Raw genomic sequence first — 21,451 nt, forward strand, 5'->3', positions numbered from 1 at the left:
GGCACTAAACAGGTCTTGAATGCCTTAGTTTTGTCACAGCTTGATTATTGCTTTATCATTTGGTTCAGTGCTAAAAAGGCCGATCTGAAGATATTACAAATTGTTCAAAATAAAGAGGCACGTTGTGCGTTAAACTGTTCCGACAGAACTAATGTAAAATAAATGCATGATAGATTACGATGGTTGACTGTTAGTCAAAGGTCTACCTATTGTTTAGTAAATTTCATTCGTAACATAATAGCCATTCAATCTCAAAAAATAATTCATAAAAGTTTATTGAAACATTCTTCCAGCCATGAATATCAAACAAGACATGCAGTGGGGGGGGGGGGGGTTCAATTTACCTGAGGCTAGGACTTCTGCTATACGGAAAACTGTCATGTATAGAGCTGTTGTAGGGTGGAACTCATTACCAGCATATACAGGTATAATACAAGCAAACACAAAAGAAGGCTTCAAAACCATGGTAAAACGGTATCTTTCAATATTTCATGAACAAGACTGAGTTTGTTTTAACTGTATTCATTTTTATTGATTTGTTTTTATATATGTACTTTGAATCTTGTTTTGTTTATTGAATTGTGTTTAGTTTATTTGGAGGGAGAGAGATAAAGTAAGAAAATGGGAGGGGAAAAAAGCTAGGAAAACCCTATCTGCTGATATATTTCATGATGCTGAAATTGTAATTTAAACTATGTATTATCCTTCTGGAAGTGAACCATTGTATGTCTGTGTATTGTATTTGTTGTATGAATGATATGTTGTCTTGTCTGTGTACTGGACCCCAGGAAGAATAGCCATGCTTATTTGCAAGTCCTAATGGGGGATCCATAATAAAGTAAAGTCTCTTGCAAAATAAAAGTACGGAAGTCAAATAGATTACCAAATGCCCAGAATTTATCCATTCAATACTTTCTGGATCTGATATGTCACACATTTTTTCACACCAAATAGATCGTCTCCTTTACTCCTAGCTCACCTTTTTATATTTGTTTTTTAAGTTTATTGAAAGTCACCCATTTGATAAGAGAAAAAGTTAAACATATGTCTAAATACTCATCCTGTGATTACCCACACAGGTAGTTTTAGGCATTGTAACTAAAAAAATTTAAAAGTGAAACATGCATTGTTTGTTTAGCAAACAAGTCTCACCAGAAACACAGTGTCTCCTCAAGACAGACAGTAGTGCACCACTTGTGGTGGAGAGAGGCTTCTTAAGACAGGACAAAGTACACAAGTACAAAACATTTATTTGTCAATTGAAATAATACATAGGTTGAGGAGACGTCCAACAGTGTCATCGATGATGCAGACAGATTTCATTTCAACATACTAATCAAACAAGATCTCTGGTATCAACATCCTGGGAGTCAAGCTGGCACTCAACTCAAGTGAACTGAAGTCTCTGTCGAATTTGTATAGCCAAGCTCTGCTGTGTTTATTTAATTATTTATTTTATTTTAAACATTCCACCACACATGTCTGCTGGAACCTATCTCAGCAGGCTACATGTGAGAGATGGGCTACGCCCAGGACACATCACTGGTCTACAGAAATACATACAAATAGATGAACATATCATGTAAATGTGTAATTGTAAATGTAATATGCTTTATCAATCTCTGTAGGGAAATTGTTAGCACACATGGGTTTTTTTTAGCCACATGCATACATATAGATATATAGAGTGTACAGGCCTGTAACAACACACACACACACACACACACACACACACACACACACACACACACACACACACACACACACACACACACACACACACACACACACACACACACACACAGGGTGTCTGTAGGCATAAAGTGTAGAGAGTTTGGGAGAGTTTGCCCTAATGAGAAACTTATAAAGGGGACAGCACTGTGCTCAAGGGCACCTTGGCAGTGCTCCGGAGGTGAGCTGACACCTCCCACTGTCAGCTCACAGTCCGAAGTGACTGGATGGGAGCGGGAATCGAACTGTCAATCCTGCAATCATTGGAAAACCCACTCTACCAAATGAGTCACTGCCGCCTTGTCTTCATTTTGTTCTACTCTCCCAAAGAGGACGTACACTCACACGCTGCCATTATCTCTATCAAGTGTCTTTTTCCTAAAATATTTTAACAAAAAAACCCCCACAAAATAGTATAAAATGTTTGTTCACTGTGTCCATACAATCTCAAAAACATTTTATTTATTTTTACTTTCCTGATAACTGTAACATTTTGTACCTCATGAATGTGCTGGGGTTGTTCGTGAGGCAATCCAAAGATATACATGTTTTCTTTCAAACTACTGTGATTTTGGATGTCTGTTTCTTGACCTAGGGCAGATGTCACGGTTCAGTGCGGCAGTGCTGGTGTGTGGCAGGGAGAGAGGCCAAACTCGTGGGTGGAGCCACGGCTCCACACCTGTTGGTCCTCTCCACACCTGAGGCGCTTCCCCACACTAGTTACTGGCATTCACACCTGGACTTCATTGGTGTCATTGATCATCAGGCTTTTCAAGCCAGGTGGGATGAGAGCTAGTTGCTGGTTCGTTTTCTCTAGTTTGGTTCCTGGAAGTCTGTTCTGTTACTTGTCTGTCTGGAGAATTTTTTGAGTTTTGAATAAATCCTGCAAGAAAGATTTGCCTTTGGTGCCCTGCAATCGGGTCCATATTCCGCCCCTCGTGAAAGCAAAACGGTTTTGCAGGCTGCAGTACGGACACACAAGTACCTTTGTGCATTTATTCAACATGTTCTTGTCTCATGATGACATCAAGCTTGATTTGTCACCTTCATAACCATTGATACTGTGGCTAAACTGCCAGTTATAAACACTACGATAAATTCATTTTTTAGAAAACTTACAATATCATATTTTGTAACACAGAGCAAGGAAAATAGTTTTGCTAAAATCGATTCTGCACATTTACATACTGAGGAACCCTGAATATATTTGACTTAAGGCAAGTTTATTTAAACAATGCTTTCACACAGTAAATTTTGTTGCAATTTGGCTGCCCTTTCATGCTAAATGAAAACCTCTGTGTTTGCTGTTGGGTGTAAGATTGTACGGTTGTCTTAATGCTTCACTGTTGAGTTTATTCTTATTCCTTCAACGTAGACTTGCTGTACCACCTCTGTCATTTTATTCTGCATTGTTGATTTGTACACCACTACCACATAGCTTTTGAGATCATTAGTGTACTGGAATGCATCAAATAATTTAAATTGTATATGTTTGTAATAGAAACCTAGAAAACTATACAAGACACAATATTTGTATCTAAACAGCATGCTTTTCAGTTGTTTTCTCTTTCTTTAAAACACCATGTTGCATCTGCAATCTGTACTTGACTGTGGAGTGAGTGCCATGATTGTTGGAGGTTGAAATGCTGACAGTTTGTTTTTATTCTCACTAAATACAGCATGTCAGAGGGGTTAAATAGCATCTTAAGGAACAATATAATTGAAAGTGAAGGCAATTAGCAAATCAATAGCTGTTAAGAGCTGGTAATTTTGCAAGAGGTTAAACATAATTCTAGTAGAGGGGTTGGCAACATTATTTTTTTCCCTCCTCTTCATTTTTTAAACTTTTTCTTTGCGACTGCTAATTAGCAATAACATGCAACACTCAAAAGCACTTCAGTAGAAAATGGAGCATTGATTTTATTTACGTTTGTATCAAGACACTTCATGGAATATGGGTGTGGAAAAAAAATGCCATGAATTGATCCAGGCAAACAGGGAAGAAGGCATTTGACAATCTGAGTTATAAAGTGGCGGTAACTCCAAGTACAACTTTTACATAAAGGGTTTTAATCACTTTGGATGCATCGCAGCTTAGAATTCTCAAGGAGGACATTGATTTCTTGAAGTAATTACTCTCTTTTCCCATCTTGTAAAAGTGAGCTTGTGTAGAGAGAAAAAGAACAGGAACAATGTAACATATTGGATTGTTTTACTCAAGATTAATATGCAGTCATGATGTTAAGTACGCTTTATTAGATCAACATCACCAAAAGTAATAATAGCGCTGATCAGTAACATGACTGCTTTTCTAGAACATACTGGTGATATTCACCCTGCATGTTCAGCCCCAGATTACAGAAGCATCGGTCTGTTCCTTCAAGCAAACAGACTGTAAGACATAGTTGTCACCAGACTTTGTTGGACATGACAGGCCAGAGGGAAGTCGTCTGTCTGTCTGTCTAGCTCCGTGAGGATGCCATTTGGTCAAAGTTTGGCTGAGATCTCATCCATCTCAGCCTCTGTGAGCCACATGGTTCTGACTCTAAAAGGCAGCTGGGGGAGAGGGGTGGAAATGGGAGAAAGGTGTAAGGCATGTGCGGAAGGGAAATGGGGTGAAAGAGAAGACAGGAAAGGACGCAAGAAGAAAGTGGGTAAAGAGAAAATGAGATAGCCAAGGAGAGACTGTGTTTTCTTCAAAACAAGGAAGGGTTTGTGTGATAAGGAAGGGTCAGGGTTTGTGTGATAGAAATGCAAGAATTCAGGAAATAAAAATTAACTGAATGAATCTGCCTGAGAAAGCACCAAACTCTGAGAGTCTTCTTCTTCTCCTTTTAGCTTTCCCCTTCAGGGATCATACAGTGAATATGTTGCCTTCATCGAACCCTGTCTTCTGCGTCCTCTTCTCTCACACCAAATACCTTCATGTCCTCTTTCACAACATCCATAAACCTCCTTTTTGGTCTTCCTCTAGGCCCCTTGCCTGGCAGTTCAAAACTCAGCATCCTTCTACAAATATATATTCACTATCTCTCCTCTGGACATGTCAAAACCATCTCAGTCTGGCCTCTCTGAAACTCTGAGAGTCAAGTTTTACATTTCAGAAATTGCTCCAAGGCCAGTCAAATGTTTGGATAACTGCTGAAGAGAGGCTAGATACTGCAAATGTTTTGTTGCTAAATGTAACTATTTGACAGTATTTGGAGAATGATTATTACCTCTAGCGTTCACCAGCACCTTTCATATTAAACTGTACTTTCACATTCATTCTATCTCTGTCTAATAGCTTAACTACAACTCGTCATATTTTTCCTATTAGTCAGGTGTACATGTGCACATGCACGTGTGTAAGTAGATATGATGAAAGACAAAGGTATGCATATTTGCAATACGCAGATTGAAGATCCATGCCGGCACTGTCCTTTGTCTTTGTACACATGCTTACATAAGGATGCCTGAATTTGTACGTGTTGGAGGGGTTATCAATTTATTTATTTCTCTTGTCTATAATCTCGTAAATTAATTTTCCCTTCTTTATATTGATACATGTATGTAGTTCAGTAAATGTGCATGGAATAATAATTTATGTACTCTGCTCTAATGTACAGGATAGAAATTGTAGAAACATGGTAGGGCTCAGTGGTAGAGCAGGTCGTAAATTGATTCAAGATCGGTGGTTCGATTCCCGCTCCCGCCGAGTCATTTGTCGTGTGTCCTTCTGCAAGACACTTTACCCTCCTTGCCTCCAGTGAGGTACCTGCTGGTGTGTGAATGTGTGTGATGGTTCCAGTGGTGGTCGGAGGGGCCGTACGTGCAGATTGGCAGCCTCTGACAGTGTGTCACAGGGCAATTGTGGCTTCATATGTAGCTTACCATCACCAAGTATGTATAAGGAGTGAATGAATAATGGTTCCAATGTAGAAGCGACTGAGTGTCCAGGAAAGCGCAATAAAAAATCCATTATTATTATTATCTAAGGTCAGCATGGTGCGGCAGTTGGTAGCACTGTCGCAGCATTGCAAGGCGGTTCCCGGTTCGATTCCCGCTCTGTGTGGAGTTTGCATGTTCTCTCCTGGTTCTCTGGCTTTCTCCCACCTCCCAAAACATGCACTTCAGGTGGACTAAGTTTTCCAAAAGGCCCGTAGGTGCAATGCATGTTTGTGTGTTTGTGTTTGTCTTTGTGTCTACATGTGGCTCCGCAGTGCACTGGCGTTGGCCCCAAAGTGTACCCTGGCTTACGCCCCCAGTTGGCTGGAAAAGACTCCAACTATCTTAGGCACAAGTGAATTTATATTATTATATGTGATTTGCCGCACCCGTAATAAGTACAATAATCTCTCACTATCATGAACAGCACCAGCCACCCCCTGCACACCACCTTCTCCCAGCAGAGAAGCACCTTCAGCGGCAGACTGCTGTCACACAGCACCTCCACACAGAGGCTGAGGTCCTCCTTCGTGCCCCGTGCCACCAGGGGGTACAAAGACTCTCAGGAGGAGCAGGGGGGAGGTGGCGAGGTCAGCACGCGGTGGAATGGATTTAATGTAATTTTACACTGTTTATATTTTAATTTTATACTGTTTATATTTTGATTTTATACTGTTTATATTTTAATTTTATACTGTTTATATTTTAGTTATAGTTTAGGATATAAGTCCTGTTAGTGCTGCATGTGTCTGTTAGTGTAGTGTATGTCTTGTGGTATGTCCTGTGATGTCAGTGTTTCTTTTCCTTTTGGGGTTTAATCCAGTATTTATTTGTGATGTAATGCCTGAGCAGTGGATATATACAATTTCCTCCGGGATTAATAAAGTATCTATCTATCTAAGATGCATGGCTTCACTACATCGCAGATTTTTAGTAGGTAGTCACATGATAACATATGCGTATTCTATTAGCTGACAGCATCCGTGTGTGCGCTGAATTCCAAGACTCATTGTTCCTCTGGCAACTTTTCTTTAATACAAGAGTGTTTTAAACAGTCTATAAGAATGTGGGAAACGGTAGCACAGAGGTAAGGTGGTTTAATGTCAGTATGGGGCAGTGACATGCAGTGAGGCTCACTGGTTAAAAATCATTTAGGACACACAGCACAGAAGCGAGCAGCTGAGCCTTAACACAGATTGTACTACCAATCAAAACAAGATCTAATTAATAAAAGACGAACGTCGGAGCTCAAAGATCTGCTTATAACTTCAGAGCAGGAAATATTCTAAATGAATGGTACACTCATTAATGAATTTAACCAGTTCTTAATATCAGGCTGCTAATTTAATGGCAAATGTGACCGACTCGTAGAACTGACTTGAATGTCGGTGTCTCACTGCCGTAAACCTCGCCACAAGTCACTGTTATGGGGAGGGTTCATGAATGTTTGAATTACAATAACTGATAAAATAAATATTTGGTTGCTGTCACGGGTTCGTGAATGCAGTGGGGGAAAAAATTGGTGGCGCAGCCGCAAAAGATCCGTTTTTGGTGGGGGTTTTATTTTCACCAACAAGAAGTGAAAAAGTACAGTGAAGATCAAAACTCCCAAAACCAAAACCCCAGTGCAAAAAAAGAAGTATATACAGAGAAAACTTACACTACCAATAGCAACCATTCACAATGTACGATAACGCTCCACTCTAACTCCAACTTTCTAACTCCAACTTTCCAACTCTATCTCTCTCCAACTCTCTCCCATAAAGCAGAAATGCTTCCGTTAAATAACCCCATGCCCCTCCCCTGGCAAACCAACAATAATTAAATGGGGTTGGTTTTTACAATATCTGATAAAATAAACCCGAAACAGAAAAACCTGCTTTACAAAATAAACCAGAACAGAATAAAACATAAATCCTCATCATATGGCTGTTTAAACATTTCTCAAAACCCTGCAAAATACAAAACAATCCAATAATACACAAAATGGTTTAGTCCAGGTACCAGCTGGCCTGACAGCGCCCCACTTTACGCTATTTAAGCCACACCCCAGGTAGTGGCTCAGTTTGGCCCCTGAACCAGATACGAACCAACGCAGCATCCTCAGGTGAGCGTCTCTCATCAAGTTCTGTGTGAGTGTGGGGAGAACACGTAGGCGTCGAGTGTGCACCCTCGAACGCACTACCACGACAGTTTGTTTGATGTGGACCCACCCGAGAATGTACGTGCAACAGTCTGAGTGGTACCACGCTCCTGCGGTCCTGTCAGGTTTCCTGGGCGAGGGAGAGAGGCGCGCGGAACGGAGATGGACGGAGCGGTCTCTACCGCTCGCTATTTCTGCTGGCGCTATTTCCGCTAGCGAGTGGCGCTCGCTTTTTCCGCTAGTGGCGCTGGCGCTCGCTATTTCCACATGCCGACGGAATTTAGCCAAAGTGACCCGAGCTCCCTATCATTAAATATGCTCTTGGGTCATAACTTCCTCTCGTCCAATAAAAAACAAAAATATTGTTTTTTTACAAGCTGAACCCGTGAATTGGTGTAAGACAAGGCGAGGACGATCGATCAAAAGAATCCAGTGTTTTATAGTAGTTTGTGTGAAAGTCGTAATTAATAAACAAATGGTGAATGCTGAGAGGGGGGAGGAGTGGTGACAGACAGATCAGAAGGTACATGAAAGATATTATCAATACTTGTTTGTAGTCTTAGACTTTTGTTCCCTATGACCGGCAGGAATAACCAGCGATGCATGTAAATATGTATTCACCCCACTTACTATTTTATATGCCTTTTTTAAATTGAAATGAAAAATCATGAATTAAAAATAAATAAATCATGGCATACCAATGGTGTTGGTGGTGGTCAAAGTTAAAATGCCTTCTAGTCTAAGTAAAACTTACAAGTAAACATTGAGTAATATTTAGTATGACTGTATCTTCACATAGTGAATGCAAGTTTTCAATTGTTGGAATCTCACATTCATACCTGCATAAAGTAGGACAGAAATAAAGATAGTTCAGCTTGAACTGTTGACTTTAGTGTATTTTTGTAGGTAAACGGAACAGAAGATTTTGCCCTCAGAATGCACTAGAATGCAGGAAAACAAACCCCATTTTCTAAAAAAATTTCCCAGAGGCCCCCCAACACCCCCCATGCCCCCCACAATGAGTGTTGGTCGTGTGCGTGCTGCGCCACTGTCTTTGACACAGAATGTGGCTTTTTGTGGCTTGCTCAATTATTTTACATTGAGCCACAGTGGCTTAGTCATACTAGCTCCTAGTGCAAGCCCAGGATCCCCACCTATGTATTTGAATAAGCCCACTTGAAAAAGTCTAATGCTGTCATGCTGTCACCAACTCCACCCAGTATCTAACACGAACACTCTCTCCAGCTATGGTTTCCGTTTGGGACAATCGATGTTGTATCTGAAATGCTCCTTGGGAATTTGACAAAAACGGTATTTAACTACATACAGTTCTGTTCATGTAGTCAACTAACAGGACTATCACTTCTCCAAATTGTCTTTTCCACTTGGTCTTTTGATAGGTGCTTTTTCCTTTAACGTTAGCTCCTTTCCCAATCTCATGATTAGTTAGCTTTCTCCAGTTAACCAGCTTTCTTTCTCCGGTTAACCTGCTAACATTCATCTATGGCTTTGCAATAGCCATCCAGCGCAATCCATACTTTGCCAACACAAAGTCTGTCAAGGTTTACTGTAGGACCCAAATCCAAAGATGTCAGGTAAGAGAAAAAGGAGATTTATTTGACAAAAGAATGTGGCGAGATGGTAGACCAGATGACCAGGCTGAGCAAGTGAATTGGCAGGAGACAAGTAGTAAAGGCTGGCAGGCTGGCTGGAAGGGTAAAAGTCAACAGGCAGCAGACCGGAACTGGAACATGGAGAGAACAGTTATCAAAACGTTAAGGTTTGAGTTTACGAGAGCCACAGTGCAGATACTGACAAGCAGTAAAAATGAACTGGCAATGAATGGTGGGAAGCTGGTCCTCATGAAGGTCTGGAGATTGGTGATTGGAGACAAGTGTGCTGCTCCGCTGCCAGGAGCAGCCATACCCAGGTAGGTGGAAACCAGGAGTGACTCAAAAGAGGAGGGAGAGAGAGAGAAGAAACTGCAAAACCACGTTGATTTTTGACTACATTGGGTGTACTTGGTTTATGATGCAAATACATTTGTTTTCATATGTTTGGTATGGAGTACCATCTTATTGTTTTATCGCAGAATTTACATGGGTTCCCACTAGTTATTGTATAATCTGAATGAGTCATCAGTCATTCCATTAAGTTGATCTTAGCTGTGTTGATTTTTCCACTTGCTGCTTCCGAGCCTGCTTGACTTTTTCCATGTGTTTATAAAGAGAAAAGTGGCAGTTTGGGGTTGATATGTGGTCGATCACTGCTCTAAATTAAAGTCCAATGAAAAGTGGGTTCAGTGGTGCAGATGGAAGTGAAGTCTGAAGACTGTACATGTGTGTATCAGTGTATTGTAGCAGAAATTAACAAAAATAAGAGGGCCTTGTGTTCATGCACAACATAGAAAAAGAGAATGATCTCAATAAAAGCAACACACACACAATATAATGCGTTTAAATAGCAATGCTAGAAGCTTATAACGTTCCATTTTTGTTGTGATCGTCAGGGGTTTGGAAGGAGGTGATCTTATTTTTTTAAGAACTTTAGTTTTTATTGATATATTTTGTTATATTTTTATTGTTATATATAGCCGTTATATTGAGCAGGTGTTACTTTTATTGTGCTCAAAGCCTGCAAGATATGTCTTGTCTATGAATTGTACTGTTGCAAACGTTTGCCTAAACAAAATGTGCATGCAAGTGTGAGAGCTTGAGGGAGAGACTGACCAGGTGAGAATTATGTGTGAGAGAGCAGCATGAGTAGGACGAGGAAGATCTCATTGTAAACACACAGCCTGGAGCTCATTAAAATTGTCTCTTGGAAGGCTTTAGAGGCAGAAGCACAGTTGGAATCACAGTGTAGCCATTGTCCTCCTGGGTCCATACTAAACAGCCTAATTAGACTTAGATTCTCCTGAGCTCCCAAATGATAGCATTATGCAAAGACAGCATAAGGAAATACAACACGCTGTGAGCCTTAATCAAATCCTTGTACTTGGATGTACTTTCCCATCATTAATGTTTATGCAGGCCTTGAAATTAACTTTTTTTCTTGGTAGCACTGGTGCTCCCAAATTTAGTAGCTTCAGGATACCAAAACATTTGGACAATTCCATGCTCCCAACCTTGTGTGAACAGTTTGGAGCGGGCCCCTCCAGAGTCCTGACCCTCAATCAGGGTCAGGACTCTGCAGGTCAGGACTCTGTGTGTGTATGTGTGTGTGTGTGTGTGTGTATAATATATATATACTGTGTATATATATATATATACACACACACACACATTAAGGATGAGCGAGTACACCGTTATCTGTATCTGTTCAACCATCTACATTATCTGTATCGATAGCTGTACTCGGAATGGTCGGGGCTTAAACCGGAAGTGGGTGTGGTTCGACCGGAAATGGGTGTGGCTTAAATCACTACATTATATTAGGTCTGAAATTGATAGGGATTACTCAGATGTTGCTATATTTCATTGTTTTATTTTTCTAATCTATTTACAGAGTATCCTCAAAATTGAGATTCAAATTTTGAGGATACTCAAAATTTTTGTGTTTTTGATCACTTAACTTAGAACATGAAATGTATTAATGAATACAACGCATGCAATAGGAAATTATGGACTACAAAGTATGCATGAACAAGAATTGTCATACTCAACACAACTTTCTTTTTTTTTTCTTTTTAATTTTTTTAAAATTATTTTTATGTTCAAAGTTTTTTTTTTTTATTTAGTTATATAATTTATTATTATTTATTTTTACCACCTAATTTTTTTTTCATATGAAATTAAACAATGTTGATTAAGACTACAACTTCCAAGGCAGTCATTTTGACTGCTTTCAAAATTCAAATTCATGACTTGATTTGAAAACAAAAAAACCCAAAAAAACCAAAAAAACAATAGGAGCCTGGCTTTTTCTTGATGTTTGTATATTTGATTCTGACATTGTTTGGTCATTAAAATTTGAAAAACACAAAAAAGGTCCTTAACGTAAAATACCTTTACGGTATTTCAAAGTAAAAACAAACACACATATCCTTAAATGAGTAAAAACAACCTTCATTAGATCTTTTTCAGGGCTTAGCAGGAAAGAGGTGAGGAAATGAGATTCGGTGAATCTTTTGCATACAATAGATACCCCTCAACTGAGTATGTAACATCGAGAATACAAAGAATACACACATACACAGACACACACACATATACATTTTTTAAAATTTATTTTAATTGTCAGTCAGTCATTTTCTTAACCCGCTTAATCCGCTTACGCAGGTCGCGGGGGAGCCGGTGCCTATCCTGGCAGTCTCAGGGCGTGAGGTGGGGGACACTCTGGGCACGACGCCCTTGTACCGCGGAGCCACATAGAGACAAGCAATCACTCACACACACACTCCTACGGCCAATTTGGGACGGGCAAATCAACCTGAAGCGCGTGCTTTTGGAGGTGGGAGGAAGCCAGAGAACCCAGAGTGAACCCATGCAGACACGGGGAGAGCATGCAAACTCCGCACAGAGCGGGACTCGAACCCCGGTTCGCCACGTTGTGAGGCAGCAACGCTAACCGCTGCGCCACCGTGCCACCTTATTTTAATTGTGTACACTATATTAATCCCTGAAGGGAAATTAAGACCACACTCTAGTTTCAAACAAACAGATGCAGACATGTTAGTATGTACAGGCCCCTGTAACACACAAATACACAGGGGGGGCCTATTAGCATGCAGGAGGAGGTAGAGTGAGAGGCAGCTCCTCATAGAACATCCTGTGTTTATTGTATGGTATATACTCCAAAACTGTACAACAGACCTGTGAATTTATTAGAAAATTCCTCACTGGTAAGGAAGTTAGTCTTAATCGTTTTTTGTTTTTTTTTACACTGTTTCTTATCCTTCCGCCTCTTGGGTGACTACCCTCTGACCTGTTGAACTAGATGTTGGGAGACAAGAAGGACGGTGGTGGACACAAACACCATCCCACAGCCAACTTCACTGCCCTCAGTTTGACTGCTTTTCCTCATGTTCCAAAATTCATAATAATAATTCTAATGATAATACATTTTATTTAAATGTGCCTTTCTTGACACTCAAGGACACCGTACAGAATCATACAAAGTCTGTTAAAAGAATCAACAATAAATAGATAAAAACAATTAGAAAAAAAAGAGCAACAGGTTTCAGTTGGAATTGGCAATCTTATTGTTGAGTTTTTAGTTCTGCTATAAAGTGGGGGGCGGCTGCATGCTCTGTATCTCATGGTAGTGAGACGGGCTGAGGCAACAGACAGATGTAAAGAAGAGGATCTGAGGGAGCGGGAGGGAATGGTAACATAGAGGAGATCAGACAGATACGGAGAGGTGAGGTTGTGGATGGCCTTGAAAGTTAGGAGATCTTTGAAACAGATTTGGAACTGGACCTGAAGCCAGGGAAGCTGTTTGAGGACAGGAGTGATGTGGTGAATGGAGGGGGTACGAGTTATGATGTAGGCAGCTGAATTCTGGACCAAATATAGTTTGTGGATTGAGATGGTTAATGTTACGTAGGTGGAAGTAGGCAGACCTGGTGATGTTGCTGATGTGTGACTGGAAGGATAATTTGCTGTCAAGGATGACACCCAGACTTTTAACCTGGGGAGAAGGCGAAATGGTGGAATGACCGATAATAAGAGCAAAGCTGTCCGTTTTGGAAATGGTGGATTTGGTGCCAATGAGGAGGACCTCAGTTTTGTTGCTGTTAAATGGACGTTAAGGACGTTTAGGGTGAACCAGATTTTTATTTCAGAGATGCAATCAGTAAGGGAGGTGGGCGGAGGAGTGGATGAGGGTTCAGTGGTGAGGTAGAGCTGGTTGTCATCAGCATAACAGTGGATTTGAATGTTGAATTTACAAAGAATATTGCCGAAGGGAAGGAGGTATATGATGAAAAAAAGAGGCCCCAGAACAGAACCCTGGGGCACACCTGAAGTGACGGCAGTCACTTTGCTTGATGGTGCATTCAGGCGTCCATTTAAATAACCATTTACCAAATGTGTGTTTCAGTAGTTTACCTCTGTTGGCATTTGAGCTCCCTGTCCTTCCTACAAAAAAAAAAAAAAGATGGATTGATGCACTTGGACATCAACTTCGCAGTCTGAGGTTCAACTCTAGCATGGGCCAAAGTCTGCAGTGTGAACTGGTACCAGGAAAAGTGTCAGTTCTCCTTCTGACCACTACCAAGGTGCCTTTGAGCTAGGCACAAACCCCAAAACTGATTACAATACACTGCCACCTGGCTGTCCTTCACCATATCCACATTATTTCCATGCCCTGTGTGTGTGTACATGTGTGTTTGTATGTGTGTACGTGTGTCTGTATGTGTGTGTGTGTATTAATATTCATTCATTCATGTTCCGAACAGCCTTATCCGCCGTAGCAGGTCACAGTGAGCTGGAGCTTATCCCAGCTGTCTTAGGGCGTGAGGAGGGCCAAACTCTGGGCACAACACCAGTGCACTCGAAGTTTGCCCCACGTATAAATATACTGACTGTAATTATTTTCCCACTGGGGATTATTAAAGTACAAAAGAAAGTTATTAAAAAATTACAACTGGAAATCTGGGGCTGTGTTTGGTAAAAAATGGATGCCACTGTTTAAATCTCAGTCTGGATAATACTTGGCTTCCATCCCACTGCCTTGGGAACAACAGCTCTTCCAGAGAATCTTTCTCCAATAAGAAAAGACAAGAATAAATTCAGATCAAGTTGAAAGCAACTATCTGGGTATCTGGGTTATTTGATTGGCCAGAAACAGCACAATGTCCGGTTGTATTTCAGCAAAAGTTTATTCTGTTTCAACTTTTCTGCTGAAAGGCTGCTGCGTTTTTTTAATGTTAAAGCCCTGCGGCAGCATAAATGCATTGCCTACATTCAAAATAAGTGTGAAGACAGGCTTTTTTGCCTGATTCAGACTGAACAAAGTACAAGTCTTTCCGACTCCTCTCGGCATCAATGGAAGGAATGGATGAATCATTCAGCATTAGGCTGGAGTTAGGAGGGAAAGAAAAGACAGCCCTTCAAAAGAGTTGTAAGAAGCTTCAGCAAGTTCATTACGAGTGAACGTTTGTAGTAAATAATTAATTCAGCAGACTCATTTAAAGTGCAGCACTGTTTATACTTCTGAACCACTTTTTAAAGAAATACTGTAAAGACATGCTTCAGGGAAGAAAAAGCTTTTCATCATAGCATCCATGTTCTCTACAATAAAAAAAAAAAAACATTACTAGAGTTTTGGTGAGCTGCTGCTGGGGTTACCTGGCGTTCTGCATTAGAGCAGAAACAAGATATGTTGACAGTTCCCAAATGCAGGTGAGGAAAGAGGCCTTTACTGCCTTCACAAATCTTTGAACTAGGTTTGACCTCAGTTTTAAATACTCATCTCTTCTTGTGATGCGTCATTACTTCACTTGCTGCTTTGTTAGGTGACACAACCATGGAGAATGGAGAAACAGACACAGATTTTGACACTTAATTTTATTATCTGTGTACCCTGTAGGTAGAAAAAAGCATATGAACATGATAAGTCTTTGATAGAGAAGACATAAGGCAGATGCCTGTCAATGAATTACACTTAAAAGAGCATGATTCTCATAACATGAATACTTTACTTTGGAAGCACTTTATTTTAGGTATCACATTCACATTACAGTATTTTCCGCACTATAAGGCGCACCTAAAAGCCTATTTTTTTTTTTCAGAAACCTGTAGTGCACCTTATATTCCGATGCGCCTTATATATGTATTAATATTAATATTGGTTAAAAACAAGATCACTGAAAAAAACCGGCAGTCTGGCCGGCAGTCACAAGGCACTACGCCCCCTAACAATGGTAGTCAAGAGGCGTCACTGAAGTCCCGGCTCTCACTGACCTGTCTGACGGCAGAGCAGTTTGCGGAGAGCACCGGTGCCTGGATACTATAATTTAGCAAAACATAGGGAATTTTCAGCAATTCTTTCAATGAAGTTTGACTGACTTATCTCAGTATTTCCCAACCACTTTGGTGCCGGAAATATCCCACTTTAAACTTTATTGGTCTAAAAAATGCCAATGTCGAGTGTCAGTGCTCTAATCTGGAATCTAGTGATGGTCCATTCTATTAGTTTGCGGAACACATGGAGAAACTGGCATAAAGGTGAATGAAAGACCCTCAAAGCTGAAGAACCGGCCTTTTCTCAAATTTCAAGGGCTGAGTCAGTGCTCGACAAAGGTGCCTGGTGTGCTACATTGATTTATAAATGTCGTTGATACCTGAAACAACACGTTACAGGGGGGGCAGAGGGGGCATTTAGGGTTGTGTATTCTGTCTGTCTGCGACATGCTGTGAGGTTCACGGCGGTGGGATACCAACGTTAAAGTCAGCTCTATGAGGAAAACAGCGTCACATTTGTCAGTGAAATAGCAGCCTGACATTAAAAACTGGTTAAAAATTGTTTAGGACACAGAGTGCAGCAGTAAATAGCTGCACCTCACCTCTGACTAGACTACCAATCGATCAAAACAATATTTAATTAATAAACGAAGACATACATCAGAGCTTAAATATCTGCTTCGAAATTCAGATCAGGAAATAATCCACCCTGTTTGAACTGAGTGGTCCGCTCGTAATGAATTTAACCAGTTTTTAACGTCAGGTTTATTTAATATGGCGTATTTTGCCAGACAGAGTGGCAAATACGCCACTTTGTCTGGCTCACACAACTGACTTTTACGTCGGTCCCTCACCTCCGTGAACCTCACCACACGTCACTGCAGCTATAGAAATAAAATCTAATTTGACTATGTTTCAGATAATTTTGTACTACAGTATTTTGTAGTACTTTTCTCAGTAAATCTCAGCAGCTAAGGAAAAAACCCATGCGTGTTGACTTCTTTCTAGGATGGCAAAGTGATCAGGTTTCCTTGATGAGGTTCAGAATGGCCTGCTTGAAATAACGATAGGGGTCTTTCACAGTTGATTGAAGGTACTCAGTCATGAATGCTCTGGCTAGTGGACGGATAGCGCAACTACAGTCACTAGTTTTTTAAATCTATTGTAATTTTTTTATTATATGCGCCTTATTATCCGGTGCGCCTAATGAATGAAATAAATTATAAAACAATTCATTAAAGGTGTGCCTTATAATTCAGTGTGCCTTACAGTGCATAAAATACTGTATTTATTTTGATAGTTATTAGAGGTGAGCAGTATTTCACTAATGGTGATTGTCTTCATTAAGCTTAGACTCAGATAAGTTGGTAATAAATCACTTGGTATTTAAGTTTCTGTCAACTTAAGTATAAAAAAATGAATCCACGTCTTTCCATTTACACGTTTGATGGTTCTATTTTTTAGCACAAACGCTACCTTTTGATGAAGTTTGAAAAAAATGTCAAACATGTTGTTACATCTCGGTTCTAATAGTTTCTGTTTGTTTTCTTTCTGTTAACACATCATGTCATTTCAGATTCTACCTTCATTTGCAATCAGCTTTATTCCCTGCACTTGCTGTCTCTCCACACACCTGCCTTTCGTCGACCCCTTTTGGATTTCTCTGCCTGGTGTGTTGGAATGCCTTTTTGTATATGAACTGCCTGATTTTGGACTCTGCCTGTTTGCTTGCCGTCTGCCTGACTCGTCTGCCGTTTGGACTGATTACCTGGTACCTGACCCCTGCTTCTCCTATTAAACCTGTTTTTGGACTTGACCTGCCTGCTTCACTGTCGGCCTTTTGGGTTCTCATCACCAGTCTTGTTCGAGCTGTTACACATGTTATGCTTTTTAATAAATTCATCTAAAAAACCACGGATGGGGAGACAATAACGATACTACGGTGCCACAGAGTAATTTGTACCACCACAGTTTCATAACAATCAAACTGCAAAAGAGAAAACTAAAGTGCACAAGCTTTAGTGTGACGTGTAAAGGCCCACAGGTTTGGAACGAGCTGAACACGGACATTAAAGCTGCATCATCTGTTCATTTTTAAAAAGAAATTAAAAACGTGGCTCTTAAGAAACTATAATAAACAGTAGCTGTTGCTTTGACCAGTAGCTTTGAAGGGTCGAGGTGATGCTTTGACAATTCAAAGTATTAACTTTGAATTTTCAAATTTAATATTTCGACCATTCATAAGTCTAAGTATTAACTTGGGAATTAAAAAAAAAAAAGTGTTTACAACAAAATTTGTACTTTTATAAATTATGTAGGATACACATGATAGCTAAACTAAAGTAGGCAATTAAAATGTATGTAGGGAAGATAGGTATGTTTTAGTCGGTACTCGGTAGGTAAGCTTAGGTAGGTACAGGTTAGATAAGCACTGTATGTTTTAAATATTGTTTATTGTTGTGGGCCCCATACATAAGCTAAACGCTGCTTCAAGGGTGTCCCATTTACAAATATGCATTGCCACCTATTGCATGTGAACAAATTTGTAATGCTTTTAATATACAGTATATTTGTAATAAAATGAACTGAACTGAACTGCTTTCTGCTTTTCACAGGGAAGTTGATGAGTGACAGAGCTGCAAACAGGAGTGTCTACAAGCCTTCTGGACCCTACCAAAACGATTATAAGGAAGGAACACAAGAACTTTGAGAGACTGCTCATACGAGCAAATGAACTAAACAGCTTTTTCAATCGGTTCAGCTCCCCCACCACTCCCGGCTCCTCGTCCCAGGCCTCTCCCGGCCCTGCAGACCACTTCACTGATGCTTCCTCCTCCAGTGCTTCCTGTCCTTCCACCCCTGCCACTTCTCCCGAGCCCACTCCAAGAGCTGCGAACCTCAACGGCCCCACCTCAACCACTGAACTTCCAACCTCCTGCTCCCTCCACAACTGAGACCGTCATCACTGCAGACCTGGTGACGACAACGCTGAGGAGGCTCTATCCCTATAAGGCGGCTGGACCCCTTGCAGTGATTGTTCAACCTCAGTCTGCGGCTGGGGAGGGTCCCGTCACTGTGGAAGAACTCCTGCATTGTCCCTGTACCCAAGACAGGACGCCCTACTGAGCTCAATGACCACCAACCGGTCGCTCTTATCTCCCACGTAATAAAGACCCCAGAGCGACTAGTCCTGGAGCTCATGCGTCCACAGGTGCAGTCGCTCTAGGGTAATGAAGACCCTAGAGCGACTGGTCCTGGACCTCATGCGTCCACAGGTGCAGGGTGCGATGGACCCTCTCCAGTTCGCCTATCAGGCCAAGGTTGGAGTTGATGACGCTGTCTTGCACCTCCTTCACCATGTGCTATCCTACCTGGACACCGGGAACTGTGCCACCATCCAGCCTTGGCTCCTGCGGGATAAACTGACCTCCATGACTGTGGACCCCTACCTCGTGAGCTGGATCACGGACTACCTAACGAACAGACCCCAGTACGTCCATATGGGGGACTGTTTGTCTTCTATGGTGACCAGCAGCACGGGGGCACCACAGGGGACCGTGCTCTCCCCCACTTCTCTTCACCCTCTACACAACAGACTTCAAGCACAACTCTGATACATGCCACATACAGAAGTACTCCGTTGACACTGCAATTGTGGCATGTATCCGGGAGGGTGATGAGGGGGAGTACAGGGCATTGGTGGCTAACTTTGTGGAGTGGTGCCAACAGAACCTGCTCCAGCTCAACATCCCCAAGACGAAGGAGGTGGTGCTGGATTTCTGGCGGGCACCTCCCTCTCCACAGCCAGTGATCATCAAAGGCAGTGAGGTGGAGGTGGTAGAAAACTATAAGTACCTGGGACTGCAGCTAGACAGCAAACTGGACTGGTCACTCAACTCGGACTGTGTGTACAGGGGCAGAGCAGGATGTACTTCCTGAGGAAGCTGGCCTCCTTCAACATCTGTCCTAAGCTCCTTCTCATGTACTATCAGTCCGTAGTTTCCATCGTGCTGTCATATGCCATTGTGTGTTGGGGTAGCAGGGCCAGGAAAAGATATATGGGCCGTCTGAACAGACTCATCCGCAGAGTGGGCTCAGTGGTTGGGCTGAGCCTGGACTCTGTGGTGACGCTTCTGGAGAGCAGGACCATGTCTTAAGTTAAGGCTATCATGACCAACACCAGCCACCCCCTGCACACCACCTTCTCCCAGCAGAGAAGCCCTTTCAGTGGCAGACTGCTGTCACACAGCGTCTCCACAGAGAGGCTGAGGTACTCCTTTGTTTCCCGTGCCATCAGGGGATACAATGACTCTCAGGAGGAGCAGGGGGAAGGTGGTTAGGTCAGCACGCATTGAATTGATTTAATTTGATTTCATACTGTTTACATTTTAATTTTATACTGTTTATATTTTAATTTTATACTTTTTATATTTTATAGTTTAGTATATGTGCTGTTAATGCTACATGTGTCTGTTAGTGTAGTGTATGTCTTGTGGTATGTCCTGTGATGTCAGTGTTTCTGTTTTCCTGGTGTTTTCCCGGTATTTATTCATTATGTAACGCCTGAGCAGTGGATATGTACAATTTTCTCCGGGATTAATAAAATATCTATCTATTGAAGGGTTGTGCATACATCTATTACTGTATTTGGAAGTGACAGCTAGACAAAGAGATCAGGAAGTGTCTTTAGAAGACCTCTATTCTATGATGTGTCCTGAAATGACCTGACAAAATGCCTTGAAACCATGTTTTGTGAAACTGCAGTTGTACCCAGATAACGAAAACAGGACTGGTGGGAACCAGTCTCAAGGACACATCTGCTGACACATCTGCTGCAGTCTCATGGGAAAGAAATTTCGTAACAAACCACTCCATCTTAGACACGCCCATGAAATAGTATACAGGTAGAATAATGTCTTTGTCTTGTTGCACTTAATCTTTGATAGTTTGCTTGTAAGACTTCTGTGCCCAGAATATTTTGTAATAAAGCTTCAAAGAACTTTTCATCTGTTTCTAGTCATTCTTAGTGACCAACATTCTCATTACCCAAAATCAAACAAACGAACGGAGGCTGCTGAAGAGGATCGCCTCCAACACTATCTATCTATCTATATCTGAGTCACCTAAAAGGACAGTAAAGTTAATTTTAAGTGACATATGTTATTCATTATGAAAAATAGAAGAAAAAAGAAATTTTATATGTGTAGCATCATCCCTTTGGTCAGAAACCTTTAATTATGTGCCGCAGCAGCTTCCGCATTCAGTGGTCACGTGGGCGTCATACGTCACTGGCGCCCAACATAGCTTGGACGCCTCAAGACATAATACAATCCATGTCGCGATTACCTCCAAAAATATCATGGTTACCTGTGCGATGGATGGTTGTGTCAACAGAACATCAAGAAAACACAAAGACAAGGACCTATCGTTTTTTAGAATACTTTCTGCGAAGCTAGGAAGGAGATGGAGAGCACGGATAAACCGGGTCAATATGACCAAGGATCCGAGGATCTGTCATGAGCACTTTACCTTGGAGGATTTCCAGAGAGACTTGAAGGTAAGATCATTTTCAGACAACCCATAGTATTTATTTGGAATTCCCAAGGTTTAGTGAATAATTAATGTCTGGAGCTACTAGATGTATTGTATAAATGTTTTTATGACCAGATTATCGCGCGATTATGGCACTCGTAAAAAAGTAGACAATATCAATAGAGAGAGTAAAGTACAACTTTATCCCTTA

This window comes from Antennarius striatus, chromosome 2 (genome assembly GCF_040054535.1).
Source record: "Antennarius striatus isolate MH-2024 chromosome 2, ASM4005453v1, whole genome shotgun sequence".
NCBI lineage: Eukaryota > Metazoa > Chordata > Actinopteri > Lophiiformes > Antennariidae > Antennarius > Antennarius striatus.